General features: G+C 40.9%; 1 non-coding gene and 1 pseudogene across 1 annotated transcript; one reads left to right on the top strand and one right to left on the bottom strand.

Annotated features, from left to right (window-relative positions):
• LOC126959083 (thyroid hormone receptor-associated protein 3-like) overlaps positions 1-27,578 on the bottom strand; it is a 151,319-nt pseudogene that overhangs the window by 83,124 nt on the left and 40,617 nt on the right.
• Positions 10,183-10,286, top strand: LOC126960472 (small nucleolar RNA U13). The gene has a single exon (XR_007728015.1). It is a non-coding gene; the product is annotated as a small nucleolar RNA U13 (small nucleolar RNA).

Here is a 27,578-nt window from a genome sequence, read left to right as displayed (position 1 = left end):
CCCAGTGATACCCTGTCAGTCTAGCTGCTCCACCATCCTTCCTCTCTCCAGACTTCAAGTTCAAGGAGCTTAATGCATCAGGGCACCTTGCCCTGCACCAACTCTAGTTAATTCATGTCCAGGCTGGCTGTCCCTATATGCTTATAAGCTTTGGATACTGCCCATGATCCACCAAATAAAGTCGAGATCCCTTGGCATGGTATCAAGGATTCTCATAATGGGATATCATTTTCAGCCTTATTTACAAATAATATGAATGATATCCTAAACTAGGATATCTCAACATTTAATATGTGCACAAATGATTTGGGGATCTTGCTTAAACTTTAGATTCTGATTCAGTCAGGTCAAAGTGAGGGCCTGAGATCCTGCATTCCTAACGAGGGGATGTTGATGCTGCTGTTCCACAGACCAAAACTGGAATGCCCTCTGGTCTTGGTTAAGTGGTTGATAACTCAAAGCCAAGCTCAAATGCAACCTCCTCACTAAAATTTTCTCTGATTTTCTGAAGTAAATACGAACTCTTTCTCCCTGGAATTCTTGTATGTTTGATTGGGAAATCAATCACCAAACAGGCCCAACTAGCAGAGTTTTCATATATATTTCCATTTTAAGACAAGTTTTATTGTTTCCCTCTAAGTTGACCCAAGCATACCTTTAAATGATCTGCACATTCATGATTAGTTCTGCACAGTAATTAAAGTACTGCAGGAAGCTCCCATTCATTCAGGGTAAAATAACCAGAAAAATGTGAACAACTTAAATGGTGCAGAATTGCATAATAATTTATGTTCATCGTAATAACCCAGAGGCATAGGGAGCCTAAAATAGCTTCTGAATCATCAAAGAAAGATTAAAATTATATTCGGCATATTTTAGTGTTAAGTGAAATTGTGTTCTAATTCTCTGAAAACTGACATAGGGTGTGTGTGTGTGTGTGTGTGTGTGTGTGTGTGTTCTGATTCCTTGAAAACATATAAGAAATGTGTAATTGTCATTGTCAGTTACATGCAATATTTATCACCCTTAGCACCAATTCTGTGCCTGTCATTCCCCTATCACACATGCATACACACTCACATGCACACACACCCATACGATTTCTCAGAAAATAAAATAGGAAGGCTCGGATTCTACTATGCTTCCAAATTCCCAAAATAAACTCCTTGGAGCCCTCTTTATTTTCCCCCTAAAATTGAAGACCTTGTAGTTATCTGGACTAAGCCTAGATACGGGCTATTTCTCCATTGTTATATATTCTCATAATGAATGCATATTGTTTTTCATTCCACAGGGATTTGCAATGGGCGACATGCATTCCCATACTAAAATCTAAAAAATGAATTAAATATGCAAAAGAGAAAAATAACAGCCAAATATAAACGAAGCCAGGAAAAGCAGTTGCCTGGACATGGATTTCGTAAGGTGTTGCCTCATTGTTGGCCTGGAGCAGAGGTGTCAGTATGTTTAGGTCTGGCTTCCTGCCTCCACTACCTCTTTCCTTTCTCCTTCCCACAAGCTGCCAGGTAGTTGGATAGGTTTTAACCCGTTCTTCCACTCTGGGACTTGTGTATACACATATCCTCCTTTTTCCAGAGGTGATGTATGCCTCCTGTCCTCCCTGGGAATATATTGGAATTCTTGCTTCATTTACTAGGAGAATAAATCATACATTTATTCAATATTTTCTTAAAACATGACATTCAATGCATTATTTCCCTAATAAACTATTGTTCCCTCCCCCTACCCACCACTTCCACTCCAATGACACTTTCTTTCATCCAGAAATCTACCTCCTTCCAAGGAAGTGGGACATAGGTTTCATTCTGCATGTGTGTATTCATCTTCTAGGCCCCCAGACTTTGGCCAAGTGAGCTTCATTATTGGCTGAAAGTCTCACTTCCTATCAGTGGGGAATCCTTCTCATCCTCTTGGCTTTCTTAACTCTGGCATCATTCACAATGGAGTCTAGCTATACAATCAGGAAAGATTTCCTCTAGTTGGGGTGAGCCTGGAGTGGGCCCTGCATTGCCAGTGGGCCCCAAAGCAGCAGCAGGTGAGATCTAGCTCTTCAGCTGACACCCTGCCACATCCTGTTTGTTCCTCCAGAGCCTGGCTCAAGAAATAAACAGATGACGGCCAAGCACGGGCTTCTCTAGGACTCTCATGGCTCCCCCAGTTACCTTTGGGGGAGGCCTTTCTCAGGACATTTAATAGTCTGTATGCACACGTAGCTATATTTTGCATAGTTGACCCAGCAAAAGTTAGAGTGGAGTCTGGGTCAAAACCGTGAGAGAGAGAATAGGCAGGCACAGATGCAGGACTCAGGACTGTCAATGGAAGGAGGAAGGGGAGGGCCATAAGCCTTTATCTTTGAGGCCCCTTCATGGATACTTGTCTTTGAAGGAAGAGATCCCCTTCCTAAAGAAGAAAACTAAACTCTACAGAATAAGTGTAGGTCAACGGGAGAGGCCCTGGGACAAAGTTGGAGTGGCTGTGCTGCAGAGGGGAAGACTGGCAGTCATTGCTAGGCTAGAAGCAAGACCCAAGTGAGTCTTGAGTGGCAGGGCCGGGGGGAGCAGGTTGTCCACAGTGAGTCTTGAGTGGCAGGGCCCGGTGGGGGTGGGTTGTCCACAGGCTGGGGCCACTGCCAGTGGAATGCCCAGGGTGTCTTGGTCACTAGGAGAAGGAGTGTCTGTATCTTAGTTCTTAAAGCATGAGGGAAGGAACTTCTTTCATAAGGATCAGGAGACTAACTGGAAGTTGAGCAGGCCTGGGCTGTTGCCGAGCAATGGTCACCCACTGCAGCCATCAGTCTACCAGCCATGGAGCATTCAGTACAAGAGGCTGTACTGGCCTCCTTCCCACAGCTGACCCATTTTGCCTGTGGACAACCTCCTGTTGTGGCCCTAGATACTTCATAGTAGACTAACAGAGGCTTGACCTTTTGTAAGCGGAAGGGAAACTTTGCACCCTGACAGAATTAGGACTGAGCAGAATGGACTGGAAATTTCCTCAAGCCAGGACAGCAGCTGTACAACATCCTGCCTCTGCTACACAAGCTCTCTCTTGCATTCTCCTCGCCTTACATTCTGTCTTCAGCTCCTAAGAATCCCTTGGTTTCTGATTGCCCATAACTTGTCTCCTGCTTGACCCAAAGCTTCAGGGTTTATGGTGGCCTGTTCCTTATAAATCTACCTTGCTTCTTACACACAATTTACCTTGACCTCCGCTATTTGTCTCTGCTATTTGATTCAAAGCGTTGGACTTCCTCTTATCCATGACAAGTACCTGGTTCTTCCAAGTATGTTTTATTTTCCTCAGGCTCACTTTCTTACCCTTTATTTATGTTGACTGCCACTTACATCCATTGTGTAAAAATATTTAAAACCATCATGAAAAGTGCAGTCTTCATGTAGTGAAAAGTTACTAAAGACGAAGACAGAGTCATATCAGGATTTCATACATGACCAAGTTCTCAGCACTATGTCAACTCTTATTATTGTGAGAGGCTATGTGATAACTATGATGATGCATACTCTACAATAGTGGGCCTCATTATTATGTTTTTATACAATCAAGGCACAATCTATTAGAATGCGAAGAGACCCTGGAGATAATAAGACACAACCCTACCATTTTACAGAGGGGTAAATTGTGGACCAGAAAGATTAAAAGCTTTGCCCCATATCATAGGGTTAATCAGTAAGGATGCTAAGGTCAAAATCTGGGTCTCGAATTTTCTGGTTTAATACTCTTTCCACTATGTCAAAAGGTGATTCGACATACATAAGTGAGTAGAATTGTATTTTTTTAAAAAGTCAAAGTTTCAACAAGTGAAGCTCAAGAGGAATTTGTTTCGCTCATTCATTCTGTTCCCATTTATTGAATGCCCACTATATGCAGGCCCTGTACTGGGCAAAGGAGGTGAAGATGTGAGGAAGCAGAGGCCAATCCTATGAACCTTAAACATTAAGCAAATATCCATGCAAACTAAAAAATTAGTGGCGGGCGCCTGTATCTTATTGATTTGCAAATGACAGAGCAACTACTTTTTATCTTATTGATTTGCAAATGCAACTACTTTTTAAACATCTCAGCACATTCAAATTTGAGACACGTTGTACCATCAATATGTCTTATGATGCAGTTGGCCTGTAAGGGAGTAAAGTTCTTCTGGATTGTATATGAATTTGCTTCTTTCACCCAGGCCACTTTCAACATGGGATTCCTTTTAAACTATACTCTCCACTTGAGGTTTTCTGGACCACAGAAAACTTGTTGGTGGACTTTAGACCACAAACCCGCAAGATGATCACCTCCTGATTCTCTCCTGAAAAGGAGAGACTTTTCTTTCTCCTTCCCTCTGGAGCTAAGGTTGAAACTGGCAAGTTTCTTTGCTGTCCTTTTCTACATGCTGGGTTCATTTCTCATGTGCCCTTACTTCAGTAGGCCAGCTTTGCATGGGAAGTCTCATGCTGAATTCTTCACCTTGAGCTTCTTTTCATGAACTTTCTCAGAGGTATGTACAATAATGGTGCATTTTACAATTAGTGGCATCTTAGGTTCTATAAAACATAATAATTATAAATTGTGATAAGAATTGTGAAAAAAAAACAGTTCAGAATGATACAAGGAAATATAATAGGTGACCTAATTTAGATCAAAGGCCTCTATGAATAAGTGACGGGTAAACTGAGTCCCAAAGACTAAGACAATAGGCCCAGGAGTTAAGCATCTCAGACAGGGAGAACAGTCTGTGCAAAACCCACTTAGGTAAAAAAAAGAAGACAGCATTGCGTTTAAATCCTTTTAGTGTGATGATCTCCAAAGTGTTAATATCCAAAAGAAAATAATGTCTTTTCAATGAATAGTTTTTCCTTGAAACTGAAATAGAAATATGATGGATTCTGATTTCTACACTACTTTCTTAAAAATTGTATTTTTAAAAGCAAATAGAGTTATGCCCTGTAATTATAATTATCACCCACAATTTCCTCAATCTAAAGTTGATTATGTTCTCTGTTGCTGTGCTAAAAGCACAGTGACTTGACATGTGGAACAGTAACAAGATAAATTGTCACCATTACATATGCCTTTTGCATAGGGGAGGTATTAAAACCATTCTCTCTCACTGTTTTTCTAGAACAGCCTCATCTCCAGGGTCTGAGCATTCCAGACAGGGGGAATAGCCCATGGCACTAGAGAATAAAGTATGATTTTTAATAAGTTCATGAAAGGAGCCTTCCCAGCTGGTATATGGAGAACACCATTCCTCTCAGCCAATCCTCTTTAAATCAGTGCAAAAGACAATGCCCACTGCAGCATTCCTCAAATGGTGTTTCCCGAGACTTCAAAAAAGTGATGGTAACAAAAGCACAATTCCTGATATTGTGAAATATATATAGTCATGAACCACATAACAAAGTTTTGGTCAAAGATGGACCATATATATGACAATGGTCCTATAAGACTATATTATCATATTTTTAATGTGCCTTTTCTATATTTAGACATGTTTGGATACACAAATACTCATTGTTGTATTACAATTTCCCACAGTATTCAGTACAGTAATGTGCTGTGCAGGTTCATAGCCTAGGAACAATAGGCTATACCATAAAGCCTAGGTGTGTGGGAGGCCGTACCATCTAGGTTTATGTAAGTACAGGCTCTCATGTTCACACAACCATAAAATTGCCTAATAATGCATTTCTCAGACCATATCCCTCATCACTAAACAAGACATGACTGTATCTTGTTTCCTGATATACAGCGCCTAAAATTCTTGGAATCTCCAGAATGATAAGAGTGTCTTTTGTATGCTAATGAGATGGCTGGTGACCTTCCTAAACTGCTTCAGGAAGGGGGCTGGTTTCCAGAAAGACCCAGACATGATTACAGAGTTGAAACTTTCAATTCTATCTCCCAATCCCCAGAAAGGGGAGAGAGGAGAGAAATTGAAGATTGAGTTGATCACCAATGGTCCAATGATGTCATCAATCATGACTATGCAATGAAGACTCCATAAAAACCTGAGAAAGGACAAGGTTGGACAGAGCTTCCAGAAAGCTAAACACGTGGAGATTCCTGCAGGGTAGAGCACCTAGAGAGGGAAGGGAAGCTCCATGCCCTTTTCCACAGACCTCACACTATGCATCTCTTCCATCTGGCTGTTCAACTGTATCCTTTGTAATGTCCTTCATAATAAACCTGTAAACATAAGTAAAGTGTTTCCTGAGTTCTGTGAGCTGCTCTAACAAATTAATCAAACTCCAGGAGGGGGTTGTGGGAACCCCAATTTATAGCCAATCGGCAGAGGGGCAGGCCACAATCTAGGGCTTGTGACTGGTATCTGAAGTGGGATGCAGTCTTGCAGGGCTGAACCCCCAACCTGAGGGATCTGATGCTGTCTCCACGTAAATAGTGACAGAATTAAGTTGACTCAGAGAACAACCACCTGGTGTCCACTGGAGAACTGGCTGGAGAATTGATTGCTTGGTGTGTGGGGAGAAAAAAACCATCCATCTGGTCACAGAAGCATTGTGTTCTGTGTTGAATAGAGAAGAAAGGACAGGAAAACACATCTTGGTTTTTTTCCACTATCTCCTAGTGTCTTTTTCTCATGCATGGCTCCACAGCAAATAGCACCCAGGGATTTCCTTGCGTTTAACAGACCATCTTAAAACTTTGAAAATTCCAATTTGTTATAAATGTATTGAACAATCAGTACAATTTTACTTGTATTTTCAGAGTTCTGCTATAAGAGTTTCTTAATAAAAGTAAATGGTAAAGTCCTGTTAATTTACTGCATTGTAGAAGTGCCCAGTTATAGTATAGCTTCTCCAGATGAAATTTTCTTTCTTTTCAATCCAGCTCAGTGATCCAAGTGACCAAAAGACATTAATTCCTAGGAGCATTTTCAGTCTTTGCTCTATTTTGTACCTAGATTGTGAGACACTCAGACCTAAATGTCAGTGTGTATTTGCTAGGCTGGAATGTAGCATGCATGGAATTTCCTTTGCAGGTCTCTCCCTAAGACTGGGGACATATTCAATCCAGGGAGTCAAGAGACTTACAGAGGGTTGCTTCTTTGTCACTTGTCTGCCATGATCAAACAGAAACAGAAAAAGTGGTCAACAGGAATGAAATTTGTGTGGACAGCTGCCATCTCTGCAGCCTAATCCTATTTTGGGTTGAGGACTTCTCACCAGATGGCCCTTTATCTTATTTCATCTGGACCCCAGGTCAATCATTATTCTCCAGAAAAATAAATTTCCCTACCCTACCCTACCATGATTGTTTCATTCAGAGAAGATCCTTAGGCTTTGATAAAGAGCCATGGATGGCAGATCATCCATCTATCCATTTATCCATTCATCCATTCAAGCAGTGACTGATGGGCACCTACTAGCTGTTCTGTGCTGTTCCATGTCTGAGACATATTCTGTGCATCAAAGCTGCTTGTTGTGTTGTTTGTCTTCATCTTCTTCCTATTTTTCTTCTCCTCTACCCTTTACTCTTCCTCCTCTTTCTCAGTTTAGGGTTTGTACTTGCTACGGTTTGAATATGTCCCCTGTAAAATTCAGGAGTTGCCAATATGATAGTATTAAGAGGTAGGGCCTTTAAGAGATGTTTAGGCTATGGGGGCTCCTCCCTTGTGAGTGGGATTGAGGTTCTTATAAAAGAGGCTTCACACAGTGTTTGACTCATTTGCTCTTTTACCCCTGAGGATATAGTGTTCCTCACTTCCAGAGGATGTGCCATGAAGGCAACATCTCAGAAGCAGACACAGCCCTCACCAGGCAACCAAACCTGCTGGTGCCTTGATCTTGGAGTTCCCAGCCTCCAGAACTGTGAGAAAAATAAATGTTTGTCTTCTATAAATGATCCAGTCTGCAGTATTTTGTTAGAGCAGTACAAACATACTAAGACAGAAATATTATGAAAGTTGATTTGGGTGTCAACTTGACTGGATCAAAGGAACCCAAATAGCTGGGAAGGCATTATTTATTCTCAGTGCTTCAGTAGGGCACTGAGCCCATTCCCCTTCTGCTGAAAGGGAAACCCAACTCATTTGGCATTTAATTAGAATAATTCGGCTGCCTTAAGTGTGTCTGTGAGAGTGCTCCTGGGGGAGACTGGCATGTAAGTAGGTGAACTAGAATGGGGAAGATCCACTCTCAATGCAGCAGATGCCATCCAATGGGCTGCGGGCCTGAAGGGAACAAAAAGGAGTAAAGTCAAATTCTCATCCTCTCACTTCCAAAGCCAGGAGACCCTTCTTCTCCTGTCTTCAGACATCAGAACTCCAGTTTCTCTGGCCTTTGACTCACATCAGCAGCTCCTGGGCCTTTGGCCTTGGACTGAGAATTACACTGACAGCTTCCTTGGTTCTGAAGCCTTGGGATTGGGACTGAGTCAAGCTACTGACTTTTCTGGTTCTCCAACTTGCAGTTGGTCTATATTGGGACTTCTCAGCCTCCATAATTAAATGAGTCAAATACTCTAATAAATCCTTCATCTCTGTCTCTATATATACATATATATGTCTTATTGGTTCTATTTCTCTGGGGAACCTTGACTAAAACAATACTGTTGGCCAATTATTTGATCAAATCATTGTAATTGGTTTGAAAAACAAAAGGAGGCCTCAAAATGAGCAACTCTAACTTCAACTGATAACTTCAGTCTTTGCGGAACAAAGTGATGTCTTACCTCCATGATCAAAACAAGGCAAGCACTCGGCTATTGTGGTTCTGAAGCACTTTCAGAGAAAAGATAGTGAACCAGCTGACACTAATAAAGTTCCCCCAAATTTGATTAAACTTAAAACTGCCCCTTTTGCCTGGGAAAACCCATAAGCTTATGTGAGTAAATAAGCCTCTTACTTAAAAACTAAACTTTGAAATTTGGAAAGAAAAGTTGCAGAGTTGTTGCCCCAGTATGCAAGGGCTGTTCCAACCTGGAGTGTTCATTGGAATTTCAAAGGGAAATGAAAATAGGTGAGAACATACTCATATTCATAGGCTGTGGGAACCCACACATGGGATAACATAGAATCCAATAGCTAATACACTTACTAGATAACTGATTGGCTTTAATGTGAAAAAGTTTCAGGCACAGGACCCCTGGAGGGAAAATCATCAATCTTACCACCTATGATCCCGAATCAAAGACAAAAATGATTATTTCCTTTCTCCTCTGCCCTTCTTCTAGTTGCTGGTAAATGGCCACACAGAAGCTAGGAAAGGGGAGTAGGTGATGCAGAGTAGTGGTTCTCAAACTTTACTGTTTTGCTGCACACTAGAATCACCTGGGAGTTTTCAAGAATCCTGATGCCCCAGCCATGTTGAGAAGTGCAGTGAGAGCAACCCATTAAATCAGGATCCAGGAGCGGGTGGGGGAGAACTCACAATTGGCATTTTTTTTGCAGGCCTCCAAGTGCCTCCCATGCAGAGCAAGTTTGAGGCCAGAGGTATAAGTGGTGCTTCTCAAGAGGCAGGATCTGAGACAAGACACAAGCTGCCAGCTGGCATGGTCCCCAACTGCACTTTAAGTAACAAGGTGTGGAGTTTCTCTCCCCAATCCAACCCTCACAATGGTGTCCTGGCAAAGTGAAAGAAGCTGAAAGAAAAGAGAAGTGAGCCTGGGCAGACCTATAAGCAGGATGTGGGCAAAGAGGCTCATCAAATCAATACAAACTGGAAAAAGGGATAAGAAAGCCTGTGTGTTCTCAGGAGGATAGAACTACTTGTCATTTGAGGCAAGACATCCCACTGTCCCATGAAAGCTTTTCTCCTCCCCGACCCCAATACCATGCACTCAGGAAGAATTCGTTTGTCTTGTATCTCCAACCGGAGGGCCCAAATTCCTCTGCCTCCCCATAATTACGACTGGATGAGAAAGGATTGGACTTAGGCCATCACCTAAGCATTGGCATATGTTCAAGGTTCTCCATTCTTGAAAGCTGAAAGCAAGCCAACCCACCTCCGTGGACTTTTGCTTTCCTTCCAGCTCCCTTCTTTCTTGCACACAGACAGCTTTTAAAAGGACCTATTATGGGCACCCACACTCTTAGTTTTCATCCCGCCAGTATGTAATATGGACATTTTGTTTATCATAGACTTCTTTACATTAATTTTGACTCTTAAAAAACAGTGCCTTAAAATATCAACCTTGCTCCTTTTGCAGTTTATAAGTATGATGATTGGGTTTTCATGCCAATGCGTGAGATGTGTCTCCCTCAAATCTTTTTATGAAGTAGATGCATTATCTGTCTGATATGAAAAAGAAAAAAATTATTTATCTTGATTAGTTCATTTTTGGCACCCTCCTTCCCTTATATTTAGCCCCAAGGCTCTTGTCTCACCCTAGTCTTAACCATTTCCATCTGCTCCTCAACCCACTACAGTCTGTTCTGCTATCAATGCAATAGAAACTAATCTCGAAAGATTCAATAAAAATTCTTCTGTGTCATTTGTTTTAAAGGACAATTTTTAGTCCCTGTTTTCCATGCCATCCCTTTAAGCACTTCAAATATATCAAACCACAAAACATACACAAATACAATGATCATGAAAGATGTTACTAATACCTATGTCTATTCCTAAAATGTCAACGTCTTGCTTTCTTCCCCATTTCTTAATTTTTTATACTATGCCTATACTACCTAAGATTATAGCAGTACTTAATCAAAAATCTCAAGGTTATAGTATTCCAGACCAGAAAGAAAAGGAATATCAACTTAGACAGCCAAGGCCGTAGGATCTGGTTGAACCATTGATTCTTAGTTAGGGCAGGAGGCCAGATTATTTCTCTGAAGATTATCTAAATCCAAACCATGGACATCAGGCTGCTACTTTCTTCTTAAGTTAATCTTGACTTTTCACATCAATTAAAAAAAAATAAGTCTACATTTTCCCCCTGGATTTTAGTTTTTAGTAGCCTGGAATTTCCCTATCAAACATTGATGTCTGTCTTGGCTACCGTAACATAGCCCATTGTCCTGTCATTGTGATAACTGGGCCTGGTCTATTGGTGTTATTAAAAATGTGTGGCTGCCTCATTAGTGTCTCATCCTGAGTGAGACTATCCAGAGGTTTCATCTCTCAGGACAGGTAGAACCAGGGTAGTACAATGCATTCTCCTTCTTAAGATATTTGTTGACTTCATCATCTTGGAACACAGTTTTGATCTTTTTCTAGTTATTGTGTGTGACCACTGGTGCTTAGAAGGCCCTCCTGTTCTTGGTAGAGTTTCTGTATATTTTCCCTGGGTAGTTTGCCTAACTCTGTTTCCTGTACTACCTCTTCTCTAGTTATGCAGTTTGACATGAGTTTTATGTCTATATTTTAAAATCAAATAGAGTTAATAGAAGAAATAAAAAAACTAATTTATATTAACTTCCTCATTAAAATTAATAAAAAAATTAAACATATCCCATGATAGCCAAATTTCTATGTTCATCCTAATTACCTTTAATATATATTAACTTTTCTCTGAATATCATTATAAAATTTTGGCCTTTCACAAACTCATCATATTTCAGTTCTCAAATTATAACTTGGCCAGCAGGAGACCTTGAAGCTGGCTCCTTTGTCCTTTCAGCACTGTCTCTGGCATTTTTGAAACTATCTTTCCTATCTGGAAACAATAGGGTACTCTAGGTTCATGCTACTCTTTGTGTATGTGTGATCCAGGGGTGCTAGTTCCTTCTAGTGAGGGTGAGAGATAGAGACCCAAATCTGGGCGTTTAGGAGTTCATGTGAGCATAGGCAGTGACCAAAATGCTACTGAAATGGGAGAGTTCCCTGACCCCCCTTGCAGGATGTGTGACAGGGGTGTGGCTTGTGTGTTCGGCCACTATCATGGCTCAAACCCCTTATAGGAGGGGGAGCATGCAGTTGGGCAGGTGCAGGAGCCAGGGTAAGCTCTTTTGGGCTTCGGCACCACAGTGGCATCTAGGGGTGGGTGCCTGTGACTCCCAAAGCCCCACTGGGTGTGTTACAGTTCTCTTTTTAGCTCTGCCATCCACAGATGGCTTAAGTGTTAACCAGCTCAGTGCCCTCTTGGTACCTGGATCCTCTTCTGGCATCCAGGAAGAATCAGGTCACACAGACAAATTTAAGGATGGTAAATGTGGGAAATTGTATTGCCAGATGGGAGTGGGTCTCAGCAGGATGGATGGGGAGCTGGAGAGGGGATGGAGTGGAAAGAATTATCTTCCCCTGGAGTTCAGCCATCCAGCAGCCGATCTTCTCTCCAACTGTCCCCAGCTGAACTCCTCTTGATGTTCAGATGCTCCTTCTCTTCTCTCATCTGTTGTGCAGCTCTTCTGCTCCTTTGCTCTTTGCTCGTGGATCCTGGAGTTTGGGATTTATATGGGTACAGGATAGGGGGCGTGGTAGGCTAAAAGGCAACATTTGGGGATGAAAACATGAATCCCTGTTCTCATTTAGGGCCGTGGGTTTCCAGGCTCGAGAGTGGGGCCTTTGCCAGGGAACTGCCCTCTTTACCCAGTATTTAATTTCCTTGCCTCCTGTCCATATCATAGGCGGTACCAAATTGCTACTGCTGTTGAAACACATAGCTAGGAAAAAATACTGCTTTTTAATGCTGTGAGTTCACATTGGGTTTTTTCCCTAATATTATTAACATAATTAAATTGCTGTACCTGACTCTTCTCAGAGAATGAGGTTTTATCGACCTCTAAGACTTTCTAATATATTAGTACAACAAATGACCTCAGCTTGAACCTTATCTATTTCATAGTTCCAGCCCTGATATTAATCTGCCTTTGTGCTTGGCTTCACATCACACTGACGTTCAAGACTCAATACTTGGTCTTTGTTCCAACATCTTGTTGTGGCCCTTATCTCACCAATTCCCAAGTTCAAACTCTATCCCAGATGACTTCTTGGCCCCTGGGAAATGCATGGAAGAGATTTTGCCCCTGAGGAATAATTGTTCAGGATGGTGGCATGTTAATCTTCTATTACAAGGAAGGCCTGGCTTCACTTCTTGTGAAAAGCGAAGACTTTTTTCTGTTTCGTGATTCAGTTTTGAAGAACCTGGTATTTCCTTTTGTTTGTATTTATTCTACCATCAGTTCCATATCTGTCTCTACAATTTTCTTTCAACACATTTAAATATAGGAATACAAAGCAAGAATGATGCAGCCTCTGTACATTCTCTTCGATATGAACATTGAAAGGACAGAAGCACTGTTTTTTCCTCTGTCTCAACTTGGTATATTTCCTTCTAGAAGTCTTGGTTTTCCTACATTTTAAAATTATATCCTCCTTAACTGATAACTCCAGATTTGCTGATCATTTGTTCAAGGGATCTGGAACTCCACAAGTGTTGCACTGGCCATAAGTTTAGCTTCCATCCACAGGATGGGGGATAATGGGGGTGGCCACCACCTTGGGGGTTGTGTCATAGATACCCTTGCTACCATTATACTTAGCAGGACGGCTCCGGACAAGGAAATGGGAGAACATTTACTTACAGAGAAAAGACCTAGAAAGCAGTGAGCACAGGGGGCACATATCTGATCTCTTATTCAGTGTAAGTTTAGCAGGGTGGATTTTGATTTTTACAGCAGCCAAGGTTTCATTTTATGCCTTTGAGCTGTGGCAGAGTGCATGAGATATTTGTTGAAGGCTGCCCATTAGCCTAGGCAAAAATGCATTATAAAATGTGCATACATTTTTTAATACTAAGGAAAATTTTATAAATTGTAATTCTCATATATATATATACACACACACACACACACACACACACACACACACACACACACACACAAATGATAACTCAATGTATGTGAATGTAAAATTTGCCATGTATGAGCCAGGCTGTATACTAGGCACCTAACACTGAATAACTCTTTAGTCCTCACAATAGCAAGCTGAGACAGGTTCATGATTACCATTTTAAAGATGGGTAAACAGAGGCTTAGTGAGGTTATGTAAATTATTCATGTTCTTAAACTAGTAGGTGGTGAGTTGTGATTCAAATCCAGGTACTTTGATTCTAACCCCAGAACCCATTGTCCTAAATATGTGTCTGTATGCATAACAAAAACTGGATCCTACCCTACATATAATTCAAAATTCTCCTTTTGTCACTTATTTTACTAAGAGCATTTCTTTCATAAAGTTTTAGAAAAGATTTTTTAAATGACTGTATACTGTCTTTTCTTAAAAAGGTAATTTTGCCAGCCTCCCACTAATGAACATGTTTTTCAAATTTTTCAGTATTATAAACAATTATTCAATAAGTATTGAACAATAAGCAAAGCATTATACTTAACTTTTGTTCATGTGTCTGATTATTTTCTTAGATTAAATTCATTGAAGGGAAATTACTGAGTCAAAGGAAATGATAATTTGAGTACCTCCATTACCTGAAAGGGGTCCCGATCCAGACCCCAAGAGAAGGTTCTTGGATCTCATGCAAGAAGGAAGTCAAGGTGAGTCCATAAAGTGAAAGCAAGTGTATTATTAAGAAACTAAAGGAATGAATGAATGGCTACTCCATAGACAGAGCAGTCCCTGGCTCTAGTTGCCCATTTTTATGGTTATTTCTTGATGATATGCTAAACAAGGGGTGGATTATTCATGCCACCCCTTTTTAGACCATACAAGGTAACTTCCTGATGTTGCCATGGCATTTGTAAACTGTTATAGCACTGGTGGGAGTGTGGCAGTGAGGACCACCAGAGGTCACTTTTGTCACCATCTTCTTGAGTGCAAACTGTTTTATCAGCAAGGTCTTTATGTATCTTGTGCTGACCTCCTATCTCATCCTGTGACTAAGAATGGCTTAACTTACCGGGAATGCAGCCCAACAGGTCTTTGCATTTTTTTTTACCAAGCCCCTATTCAATATGGAGTTGCTCCGGTTCAAACACCTCTGACACCTATATAGATAGTACCAAATAAATTTTCACAGAGTTTGTGCGGACTTATACTTCTGCCAGCAATTTATTTTAGGGAGTCTTTTCAAACTTCCACCAGCACAGAAAATTTTCTTTAAAAAACGTTTTACTATTTTAATGAGTGAATAAAATGTATCTTGTAACTGTTTTAATTAGTATTTGATTAGGTGTGTGAACATTTTTTTCTGATAATTATATTTTGTATTTAAGTTTTCTGTGAGGATACTCTGCCCATGTCTTTTGGAGTATTTTGTTAATTGATTTGTAAGAGTACTTCATGTACTCTTTCAGTATTATCTTTCTGCTCTGTTACTACAACTACTTCTTCTAATTTGTAATTTGATTGTTGTGAACATGTTCCTTGATGTAAAGGACTTTCAACTGTGTTAACAGTAAGCTCTATCTAACTTTTCCTTTGTAATTACTTACATTGCTTTTATGCTTAGAATATCGTTCCCTTTCCAGAAGTTTGTTATTTATTTATGTTTTTGTCTATGTGTGGGTTCTTTAATCCATCTGCTGTTATTGTTGTTTTTGTCTTGGGCTGCTGGATAGTAAAGCTATAACTTGAGTTAATCAATTTTCCTAACCATTTGAGAAATAATCTCTGCCTTTCTCATTTTTGTTGCCCTTACTTTAAGCTGGAATACATACTAGAATCTATTTCAGGGTTCATTGCTCTGTTCTATCAATCTGCCTACCAGCTGCTGAGCTAGTACCATACTGCTTTGGTTGCAGTTGCTTATGATATATTTTAATACCTAGTAGGATGTGCCTACACAATTGAAATGCTCTGATTCTCCTTTTTCAATACATTCTTAGTTTTTTGCTTGTTGTTAATATAAATTTAAGAATCACAATGTCATATAAGAAAAATAACATTATCTTTTGATTGGCACATTTATTCATCATGTCATCACAATATTTTAACATGTCATTGCAAAATCATGATAGCATTTATTTTCTTTTGATTGTGCTATTGTCGATTTTAGATCAGTGTTATGCTGACTTCATAAAATGAATCTTTATACACTCAGCTTTTGTTTTTATATCTAGAAAAATCAGATAACATGGTATTATCTGTCTTTCTGAAATTCTGAAAGTTATCACTGGTAAAATTTTCAGAAAATGAAACATCTTTGGAAGTAATACAATACATACATATACATGTATATCTCCAGAATGTCTTCTAAAAGTTCATGACCCTTTTTCTTAAGGTTAGGTAAACTATGCCATGAAAATATCTGTTTAATTCAACTTTTCAAAGTTATGAACACTACTGTGCTTTAACGAATATTTTTGTATTTGTAAAAATTCTCCTGTTTATTTTTATATTTGTCTTCTACTTTTACATTTTAGTTTTCCTCTTCACCTTTATATATTCTCTAGAGTTATGTTAAAAAGTTTTTGAATTCATATGTTAACTTTACTAATTCTATTTTTAATAATTTGTTCATTTTCTATGCTTATCTTTAGAAAATATTTTCTATTTTCATCGGTTTTGTTATAGACACCTTTTAATTATATATAATACATATCATTTAAAACTTACATATTTTGTCTTTTCCTATTGTCAAAGAGCAATAGTTCCATAAAAGGCTCACATAAAACAATTGCTTTCTGTCCATTTCTTCTTATACACCTTTGTTTTATATATTTATATATTTAATGCATAAAGTATCACTGATGATTTTATATTTTTATGTGTACTTTGCTCTATTGAATATTTTTGGCTATGTACCCGGTCTTGAATAAAGTTAACATTAATACCTTTATTTTTTCTTTGTATTTTTCTAGTAAATCTTCATTCTTTAATTTTTTATTTATATGTGTCTCCTTGTTTTGGATAGGTTTCTTGTGAGCAGGTCATAGTTGGATTTTCTTAGCCCAATCCTGAAGTCTTGGTATTTTAAATATAGGAAGATAAATCAGTTAAATTTATTATTATAACTGGCTATCCTCCCATCCTGGGTAATTATTCTGGGTATCTGTGATTTTGCTCAGACAGGGCTCAGGGAAACCGAGTCTCAACACGGACACAGAAATCAGTTGCAGGCAAGAAAACGAGTAAAAACTCACAATTAATCATGGGTAAAGAAAGAAGCATTATAAAAATCAAGTCTGTGGAATTGATCAGAAATCTAGAACAGGATACAAATCAAAGAATTTAAAAATGTCAGATACAATTGAGGAGTGCGTTCATAAAACAAAGCCAGGACAGCTTCCCTGAGGAAAAGACACACAGGGAGATGCAAGTATTTTTAATCTTTTATAATGATAATGAAAAAAACAATGATGGCAACAAATTACAACTACTCATTTATCAAATCATAATTGGGCCAAACACTGAACAATGTTCTTTAGATAATCCATCCCCACAAGTACCCTAGGAAGTGTACGTTTTTTCCAGTTTTACCAACAAGAAAACTCAGATTTTAAGTAGATTAGTTAATTTTCCTAAGACTAAAGTTAGGAAGTGTGTGAACCAAAATAAGTATCTCTCTCAAAAGTCTGTGATGTTTTCCATTATATTATATGGTTTTTCCCCCCGGTAAAGGTTAAGCATCCCTAACCCAAACATCCAAAATGTTCCAAAATATGAAAGTTTTTGAACACCAACATGACCCTCAAGGGAAGTGTTCACTGCAGGATTTCAGATTAAAGATGGTCAACTGGCATACACTCTGCAAATATTCCCCAATTTGAAAAAGTCCCAAATCCAAAACACTTCTGGCCCCAACCATTTCAGATAAGGGATACTCAACATGTATTAACATTTTTCTTGGTTTTTATTTTCCCCATTTCTATAAGTATGTATTTTTCTTTGACTTCTTCAAATTCAGTTTTTGTTTGTTTGTTTGAGATGGAGTCTTGCTCTGTCACTCAGGTTGGAGTGCAGTGGTGCAATCTAGGTTCACTGAAACCTCTGCCTCCCTGGTTCAAATGATTCTCCTGCCTCAGCCTCCCGAGTAGCTGTGATTACAGGTGTGTGCCATCACGATCAACTAATTTTTTGTATTTTTGGCAGAGACAGGTTTTCACCATGTTGGCCAGGCTGGTCCTGAACTCCTGACCTTAAGTGATCTGCCCACCTCGGCATTCCCAAAGTGCTAGGATTACAGGTGTGAACCACTGCGCCTAGCCCAAATTCTGTTTTTTAAGATCACACTTGAATGCATACATTCTCTAATCATCAAATTCATGAATGATATAACTTTTGACTCTTTACAAGATGAAGAATTTCATACTCTTCTTTCCCGCATACACTCCTTTTCCTCCATTCTCGCCAATGACATTTAGAATTATGGACCTATTTATCACTTTTATTCTATCTCAAGAAAAATTTCCAACTGTACTTTATTTACGACATTTTTTAAACTTAATTTAGTATGTTTAGCTGGGTTATCACAATTCTTTTGAACTCATTTTTTGCTATTGAGTTTTTGTCTTTAACATGTTGTTTCACTGGAACGTTTCTTTAATTTTTTCAAGAAAAGTGCATGGGTGGTATCTTTTTTGAACCCTTGACTAGAATATCTAAGAATCTCTTTTTGTTTTCTTTGCAAATTAACATTTCAGTTTGAGTCATAAGCACTTTCTAGTACCATTCAGACTTTATTCGTTTCTCATGTGGCATCTAGTCTCGTGCTGTACCCTTAATTCAGCCTATTCTCATTTTTATCATAAGTAACATTTGTTTTGTCTGGATGTTTGTAGAATATTTTAAAATCTTTTCCATTTGAACAAATTTGCTAGATTATGTCTGAGTACATCTTTAATTTTGCCCTGAACATGGTGCAGTATTTTAAGTTGTACATTTTTTTTTTTCTAGCTCAAGTTTTTCTTCCATTTTTCTCCATGTTAAAGCAACGTCATTTGTTCTGGTTATATTTGCCTTGGGTCCTTCTTATCCATAGAGTAAGTCTTATTTTTGATCGACCAAATTACCTATCTTTTCTGTCATCATTTTTTGTTTCTTTTCTCTGCATCGATAGAAAACTTCTCTATCTTGTTTTCTATATTATTTATTTGGCTCTTTGTAATTTCAATTCTGGTCTTCACTTCATCAGAATTGAATTTTGATTCCACAATTTTATTTTTAGTTTACCTGAATTCAATTCTTACATGTCAGTTTCCCTTTCAATCTCAGAATCTCAAGTGTCACCTTTTTCATCAATTTCATTCTTACTTCAGAAAGCACATACTGCCTAGTATTAAGAACACAGAAAAAGCAAGATTAAATCTTTTTTTCTGTTTTATGCGGTTAGCTTTTCCTTAAACAGGCATGATTTTTCTCTGCCTCATTGGTCTAGCGAGTCTCCTGCTATATGTTACAGAATATTTTTCATAGACTCAATGTATCTTTATACCATCCCCCAACACATATGCACTTACTCCCTCTCCAACAAGGAAATCGCTGTCCAAATTGTTTGTACTCTGGATCTGCCAGAATCTTCCTCTTAAATGTTTAACTGGAGAGCAAGCTATGGTGCCTAGCTAGCAATGTGTACCGTTATACCATGACATGAATTCCTCTTGCTTCCCTGTTTCTTTGTAAATGAAAGATGAATTCATTACTAAATACTCTGAAACATTCCATAGTCTTTTTGTGGCCTGAAACAGTGCATGGAAAGCTCTGATTCCAAGACACAGAGCTCTCAATGTATCTGGCAGATTGTATTTTCCAAAGATGGCCACTGTAATATATACCTCATTCCTTGGTTCTTCTAACAAAGTGACATCAAACATCCTTCACCAAGAGGTGAAGTCTGTGTTCTCTCCTCTTGAGTCCAAATGGAATTTTGTGACTGCTTCCATGAACAGGACGCAGCAGAACTAACACGGCTGACTTCTGAGGCTATGAAAGTCACGTTCTATGAAAGTCACATGGCCTCCTCTCTGAGGCAGGTACACTGGGAGCCCGGAGCATGCATGCATTAAGTCTGGCTGCCCTGAGGCTGTCATGCTGGAGAGATCAGGATGAGCCCACAAACAGATGTCCAAAGAGGCCCAGCTAGTCTGACCCTCAGCTGTTTGTCTTTGTAGCCCAGGTGCCAGGTGCCAAATGAGATGATCCTAGCTGACAGTAGAGTCCAGCTCTCCCTCCTAAGCCCTGTACTGACTGCAGATTTCTTGAGCAAAATACGTATTGTTTTAAGCCACTAAGTTCTGGGGTGGGTTGTTACCCAGCAGTAGATAATTTTTTAAAAGTTTCCCATCCTTATTCCCACTTACATTACTTTATATCCCAGGGCATACTCTGCAACCACCCACCCCTTTCACCGAGGCTCATTGCGCCTTTCTGGGAGTTACAATTGCACACGGACAGATTCAGCAAGGTGAGAATGCCATCCTTGGGCAGCCAGGAGGTGACCGTCAGGATTTTTGGTTGGGGAACCACCCAGCATCCTCTCTGTAGAACCTTCCTCTCTTCTTCCTACAGAGGAAGTAGGCACTCCTCTTCCTTGGCCATCCCATCTGTCCTGTGTGAGGAGTAATTTCCCTGAGAAACTAACCATCCATAGTTGGGAATCCTGGGTTTTCAGCCCTTTTATGTCCTGTCAGCCTCTTTGGATTTTTCTTGGGTAAAGGAAGTTAGGAGGGGGAAATCCAGGCAACCATCATGATCCAGAAGCTCAGCATCTCAACTTTCATTCTGAGATTCAGATATGCCGCCAAAACAACAGTCAGACACAAAATAAAAAGGCAGGTTTCCTCTCTTCCACTCCCCCGTTCCCTGGGCATGTTATTAGTCGTCTATGCTCCCTCCCTGCGGGACTCCACGGTGTGAGGATTCCCAGAGAATGAAAATAACCAGCGTCATCTTTAGAGACAATTGTTCCTCTTAGTCCTTTTTTCTAAAGCCCCAAATACAATAAAAAAGGGCAATGAATATAAATACTAAAATACAAAAATTGTCTAACTCTAGGTTTCTTTTGATACCATTCCAAGCCAATTCTTCTCAAGTCATGATGTGCACCTGCAGAGCTTGTTAAACTTTAAATTCTGATTCAGCATATCTGGGCTGAGAGTCTCCTCTCTCTCTCTCCCTCTCTCCCCCCTCTCCCTCTCTCCCTGTCTCCCTGTCGCCCTCTCTCCCTCTCTTCCTCTTCCCCTCTCCCCCTCTCCCCCTCCCTCTCCTCCTCCCCCTCACCCTCTGTCTCTCCTTCCTTCCCACTTAATACCTGTGCTGCTACCCAGGGAGACACTTTGAGTAGTCAGGCTCTAGGCAATCCCTCTTGCTCTCACCTCCTGCCTGGCTAGGTGCAGTCTTATAGCTACCGTCAATACCATGTCCCTTTTCTCCTTTCCTCCTAATGTTTATGGGCTCTTCTTGCCATTTTCTCCTGTCCCATACCTATTGGGCAGCTCCAGTGAGGAAGGGTTTCTTCTTCTGGTGTCCTCACTTGTTTGTTCTCTCCCTCACAGTTACTGACCACTCTGAGCTTGGCTCTTTTAGGAGGCAAAAATATAGAAATGAAAGACACCAACCAAAGGCTAATGAGAGAGAAGCACAATGAGAGCTCTCCACAATAGGATCCACGCTAGGTTGTGCAGAGGCTGGCTCAGGTGGGGAAGGGAAGCAGGTGGGAGGGAGTCAGAAGGCAGTTAGAGAGTATTCTCTGAGGACTTCCTGGAGGTGGTGACACTAGCTGGATCTTAAGATATTAGTAGGTGTGAGCCCGCTGAAGAAAGGGGGAGGGAAGGACATTCCAAGCAGAGGGAACAGCCTGTGCAAGTGTTTAGAGGAGGAGACTGCATGGTGAGCTCAAGGAACTGTGATTAAGCACAGAAGGCGTATAAGGTGTGTGAAGGGCTGGGAGAGGGTTACGGTTATATATTAGTCTGCTCTGGCTGCTGAACTGGGAGGCCTAAACAACAGAAATGTGTTCTCTCACCATTCTCAAGACCAGAAGACCAAGATCAAGGTGTTGGCAGGTTTGGTTTCTTTTGAGGCCTCTCCCCTTGGCTTGCAGATAAGTGCCTTCCACCTGTGTCCTTACGTGGTCATCTCTCTATGTGTATCTATGTCCTCATCTCTTCTAATAAGGATACAGTCCTATTGGATTGGAGCCATATGAGCTTGTTTCACCTTGGTTACCTCTTTAAAGGCCCTGTCTCCAAATAGAGTCACATTCTGTGGTAGTGGGGGTTGGGTTTGAAACGTATGAATTCTGGGGGAGATACAGTTCCGCCCATAACAGGTCATCAAAGGTTGGACAGACTTCTCGTTCTGTTTGTTCACTCCTCAACCCTCCTACTTGCTGTACTATGGGAGAGGAGTATGTCTGGAGAAATGGCAAGGAGGCAGCGTAAGGAAGCTAGGGTGCAGGAAACAAATGTATCCTGAGCAGAGGTTTTTTATCTTTCTCCCATTGGTATATGATGTCTCTATAACCCATGCTCTTAATTTAAGTTTTCTTTCTCTGTAGTGGCATCCTACATCCTGGAGATTTTTTTTCATGACCTCCTTGTATGTTCTCCAGAAACTCTTCTTTCTCTTTGATCAGTCCAAGGGTTAATGCACTGATTGCACCATGCCCACTTGAGGTACCCAGGCCTGGCACCCACTACCCCTCAGGAGGGCAGACAGCTGTGACCACTTTCTGCTGAGCTTGGAACTCACGAACTCATGATCATCGCTATCCCTCATGCTTCCATTGTGGAAATGCTGTTGGGCCTTCACCTGGTTTCCAGTGCTGGCTCATGTCATTTGCCTACCGTAGCAGTACCCACTCTCCAAATATCAAGGTTTGTGTGCATTTTTCAGAGACGAGGAGCAAAGCTGGGAAAGCCCTCCTCCGAGAGAGAGGATGAGACATTGTGTCCGGGAAAGGGGCTCGTGGGGACAAATTTTGCTGCAAGAAAGGTGTGTGTGTAGTTGCACAGAGGATGGAGAGGAGGGTCCCTGGGGAGAATGCCTGGAAGGAAGTTTTCTATAAACATTGGCACTTTCTGGGTCTCTTCTGTCCTAATCAGAAGTATTAAGCTTCTTGGCACAAGGCCTGATGGGCACTGAGGAGAATAAATGATCCTCGTTATTATTGTTATTATTATTATTATTATTATTATTTTGAGATGGAGTCTCACTCTGTCACCCAGGCTGGAGTGCAATGGCACTATCTCGGCTCACTGCAACCTCTGCCTCCCAGGTTCAAGCAATTCTCCTGCCTCAGCCTCCCAAGTAGCTGGGATTACAGATGCTCACCACCACGCCCAGCTAAATTTTGTATTTTTAGTAGATGGGTTTTTGCTATGTTGGCCAGGCTGGTCTTGAACTCCTGACCTCAGGTGATCCAACTGCCTTGGCCTCCCAAAGTGCTGGGATTACAGGCGTGAATGTGGCCGATCCTTTATTTTTAAAGTAAAACACTTTCTATACCCTTAAGAAGCTAACAGTCTATGTGGATAAACAAATTATATTTATATGAATATCAACAGAAGTAGCAAATGATGATCTCCCCAAATGTACTAATATTGGGAAATATTTATTATCTCTCTTCTTTCTCCTTTACCTCAAAACTCATTTTCCGTAAATATAACACATTCCTAAAACCCTGGTTTTGTCATATCGATTCTTTCTATTTCCATTAATTTTCTTCTTTCTTTCTTCTGTTTCTCCACTTGAATTCACCATTTTTTAGAATTGTATCTACATTGATGTTTATCCTTTTCACTTCTTTGCTGAGCTTTAGGGCACGTTCAAATTAAGAGATATAATTTACAACATGAAACTATGAACATAGTAAGTAGCAAACAGAGGCTATTTGGTAGAAAGGCATATGGATCAGGCTAATTGGAAAATGGGGGTGGGGAGAGAAAAACTCTGAGAAAAAGAAAATAAGCTTCAACTCAGCCCAAATATTAGTTTCAAGCCAAAGAAGTTGGCCTAGCCCCAATTCTATCCTTGGTTGGACAAAATATATGATTGGTGCATTTTCAGAAAAAAAAAAAAATCCACAGGGTGAGAATCTAAGCATCTATTTTCCACCCCAGTGACAATCAGAAATCATTCTTTGCATTTATTTTTCAACTTTGTATTTGCCTGTGAACGAAATTGTAGCTGGCAAAAGATGCTTCATGTGAATTACTTGAACAACAATTTCTCATTGTGTTGAATTACATTGAAGCTGCTTGCTGGGAAATCTTCCACAGCCCAGTAACAGAGGAAGATATTGTTTTTTTCCACGACCATATAGTTAACCCACTTCTCTCCTACCAAAATGAACAGAGGGTCCTCTCTAAAATGAAGGAGAAAAGTTCTTCAAATCCTAATCATTAAGCATTTACCTATAGCTTATTAATATCTTGCGAACCAAAAGCCAGTTTATCTTCCCAAGTCGCCCCACTTTCTTTTTTGCTTCCCTACATCAGATTTTAACATTACTTGGCTTCTCAATGTTTGGAATACCTCTAGTAGCCAGCAAAGTAAGGAATCATGGAACCACAGCCTTAGCTAGCAATATTTTCATCTTGAAAAGTCACCTAGTCCAGAAAGTAGTTGAGAGGCTGAAATAATCATAAAGGTTCTAGAGTCATTCATAATACCGACCTGTTCCTAAATTCACCACCCACCGCTAGAGGGAGAGATGAATGAAAAAGGGCCAGTGCAAGTGGTGGTTACAGCATTTCTCCAAGGCAACATTTAAGGAAGCCCAGTTGAGGCTTTTAATGGGGTTTAAGTTGTTGGCTTTGCTGCTCACGAGTGTCAACTATTTCAGAGGCTCCTTGGAGGGGGCACTGCAGTTTATGGAAGTGCTAAACCCCCTCTACCTCTCTCCCTTCCTCCTTGGTGCTCCTGTGTCCAGAGTTGGTTCCTTCCGGTGGGTTCGTGGTCTGGCTGACTTCAAGAATGAAGCTGTGGACCTTCATGGGGAGTGTTACAGCTCTTAAAGGTGGCAGGGACCCAAAGAGTGAGCAGCAGCAAGATTTATTGTGAAGAGCAAAAGAACAAAGCTTCCACAGTGTGCTGGGGCGGGTGTTGGGGGGGGGGGAGAGCCCGGGGGGAGGGGGACAGCTTTTGTTTCCTTATTTGTCCCCGTTCATGTCCTGCTGATTGGTCCATTTTACAGACCTCTAGCTAGCTACAGAGTGCCGATTGATGCATTTTTACAGAGCAATGATTGGTGCATTTTACAAACCTCTAGCTAGCTACAGAGTACTGATTGGTGTGTTTTATAATCCTCTTGTAAGACAAAAAAGTCCTCCAAGTCCCCATCCGACCGGGGAAGTCCAGCTGGCTTCACCTCTCACTCCCACCAATTTGGGGTGGCAAATGTAGACTCAATTCCTGCCACCTGCTGGTGGTGAGCTCCCAAAACCAACCTGCTGTCCTTTCTTTTGAGAAAAAATGGGGCTAATAGGACCAGCTCTCCCTGTTGTGAGCTGAGATATAGAATGTAGAAAGTACTTCATAAGCATTAACGTGCTGTACTGATACAAGCGTGTTTACTATTTTTATGCTGCTTCCTCTGTCTGCACACCGGGCTAGGGGAATGCCAAGCAGAAGCACCTGGTGCTCATAAACCCACCTTATCATCTCTAGAACCCTGATCTACAAGTAAATAAAGGATGAGCAAAGAAGGAAGGGAGTTGAACTTGTTAAATTCCTTCTTTCTGACTGTTGTGAGGCTGCAGCCTAATTTCCCTGAGGCTGACTTTAACGATTCTTAAGGCTTCAGGCACAGGATTACTTTCATGGCTGCTTACCATTAATTATAGGAAGAATCTACAACCCTAATCCGAAATCCTTTATCTGGCAGCAAAAGTGTGTGATTTCTCTAAAGACAGCTAATTTTTTAATCTAAAATAAATGGTTAAGCTGAAAAAATTGGTGCCTTTCTCAGTGTGTACATGAGGCATTGTGGTATAGAACAAAAAAGGCTGGCCGGGTGTGGTGGCTCATGTCTGTAATCCCAGCACTTTGGGAGGCTGAGGTGGGTGGATCACCTGATGTCAGAGTTCAAGACCAGCCTGACCAACATTAAGAAACCCTGTCTCTATTAAAAATACAAAATAGGCCGGGCGCGGTGGCTCAAGCCTGTAATCCCAGCACTTTGGGAGGCCGAGACGGGCGGATCATGAGGTCAGGAGATCGAGACCATCCTGGCTAATACAGTGAAACCCCGTCTCTACTAAAAAATACAAAAAACTAGCCGGGCGAAGTGGCGGGTGCCTGTAGTCCCAGCTACTAGGGAGGCTGAGGCAGGAGAATGGCGTGAACCCGAGAGGAGGAGCTTGCAGTGAGCTGAGATCCGGCCACTGCACTCCAGCCTGGGTGACAGAGCAAGACTCCGTCTCAAAAAAAAAAAAAAAAAAAAAAAAATACAAAATAGCTGAGCGTGGTGGCACATGCATGTAATACCAGCTACTCTGGAGGCTGAGGCAGGAGAATCGCTGAGAGGCGGAAGTTGCCATGGGCCGAGAGTTCACCATTGCACTCCAGCCTGGGCAACAAGAGCAAAATCCATCTCAAAAAAAAAAAAAAAAAAAAAAAAAAAAGGGGCTGGACATGGATGCAAGTTCTGTCCCTTTCTAGCTTTATAAAAGAGGAACAACATAAGTCCCAGCCTCCCCACGAGACAAACCACACTGGGTGATAAATGAGATAATATGTATGTAGTTATAAAGAACCTGGGCTATGATGGCAGACACCCTGGTTTTCAAAGATTTGCCTTGCCATTTACTAGATAAGTGACATCGATCAGGTTAACCTTTCTAGGCCTCAGTTGTCTCATCTGTAAAACAAGGCTAATAGCAGTATCCGGTTTAGAGGATTGTTGTGAGGCTTACATTGTAAATGCGGTTGAAGCACTGAGAATGGTGTCTGGCCATAATAAGCACACAGTAAACATTAGCTTTTTTTAGTACAAAGAACGTAAATAAGAGTTGAAGACTATAATGCACTCTGCACATTTCATTAGCAATGGGGTCACCATTTATAGACAAGTAAAGTCTCAGCTCAGCTTTGCAGCTCATCATCACAGAGGCAGGGAACAGAGCTAGCTTGTCAAGGGTCTTCTCAGGAGGAAGTGGGGAGGTACCCCATGATGCAAAGTGATGGGGAGGGAAAGAGGGGACATAAAGATTCTGTAGAAAAGTTGGCTCCGAGTAATGGGAGGGTGTGGGGAAGAAAGGAGGGGGCAGTAAGGATTCTCATTATAGGACTGGCCGGGAATGGTGTGGCCAGTGATTCAGGAAGTGGGGAAAATGGGAAGAGACTTCTGTGGAGGGCGCCAATTCAGATAGGACGTGGCCTAGACAAGGTGGGGGCATCTCAAAGCGACACCAAACCTGGGTGAGATCATGTCTGGAGCCACAGAAGGATGAAGCAGTTTATATTTAAATGCCATGGCAAAACAACACCTCCACCATTACACCCTCTATTCTCATTCAAGTTCTTCGGGAGAAAGGAAAAATATGGTAGGGTTCATTGCTATTCAGTTTTGAAGTTGAGCCTGCATTTAGACACAGGAGCCTGGGAGAGTGGGTCATTTTCTTTGACACAATTATTAAGGAAAACATTTTAAATGATTCCTTGAGTCCCCCAGTGGCCCAGGTGGAAGGTGCTGTTTCCTGGTACCTGTCCAGTCCTCTGAGCTTTTCTCTCAGCTTCCAAACGCTGCAGTTG

The sequence above is a fragment of the Macaca thibetana genome, chromosome 7 (genome assembly GCF_024542745.1).
Source record: "Macaca thibetana thibetana isolate TM-01 chromosome 7, ASM2454274v1, whole genome shotgun sequence".
Lineage (NCBI taxonomy): Eukaryota > Metazoa > Chordata > Mammalia > Primates > Cercopithecidae > Macaca > Macaca thibetana.
Note: the sequence above shows the minus strand (reverse complement) of the source record. Positions and strands in the feature narration are given on the sequence as shown.